The following is a 688-nucleotide window of genomic DNA, read 5'->3' on the forward strand; positions in this document are numbered from 1 at the left end:
AGTCAGTCGGTCGGTCAGTGAGTGAGTGTGTGTGCTGAAGGAAAGCTCCAGCCCGGCGTCCGTCCCCACCGGGGAGGAGTAGGCCTGCTGACTGAGCGCTGGGAGCCGGGAGCCTTTCCTGCAGTCAGTCGGTCGGTCAGTGAGTGAGTGTGTGTGCTGAAGGGAGGCTCCAGCCCGGCGTCCGTCCCCACCGGGGAGGAGTAGGCCTGCTGACTGAGCGCTGGGAGCCGGGAGCCTTTCCTGCAGTCAGTCGGTCGGTCAGTGAGTGAGTGAGTGAGTGTGTGTGCTGAAGGGAAGCTCCAGCCCGGCGTCCGTCCCCACCGGGGAGTTGTGCCCGGGCCCGGGCCTCCTGCCGACGGACCGTGTGGCGCATTGTCCCGACTGCGGACTTTCTCCAGCAAAAAGGCGGAGGTGCAGTACCGCCATTTCGCCACACGAGGGACGGAATGGCACCCAACTGCCCCCTGGTGTCGAAAAAGCGCAAGGGCACCCGGGCCGGTCCGCCCCAGGCAGCGGCCGAGATGCAGCACCGGGGGCCCGGCCTGCCTGCCCTGGAGGTCAGCCTGCCAGCCCTGGAGGTCTGCTATCCAGCCCTGGAGGTCAGCTATCCAGCCCTGGAGGTCTGCCTGCCTGCCTGCCTGCCCTGGAGGTCAGCCTGCCAGCCCTGGAGGTCTGCCTGTTAGCCCTG

The sequence above is a fragment of the Amia ocellicauda genome, unplaced genomic scaffold, assembly GCF_036373705.1.
Source record: "Amia ocellicauda isolate fAmiCal2 unplaced genomic scaffold, fAmiCal2.hap1 HAP1_SCAFFOLD_303, whole genome shotgun sequence".
Taxonomy (NCBI): Eukaryota; Metazoa; Chordata; class Actinopteri; order Amiiformes; family Amiidae; genus Amia; species Amia ocellicauda.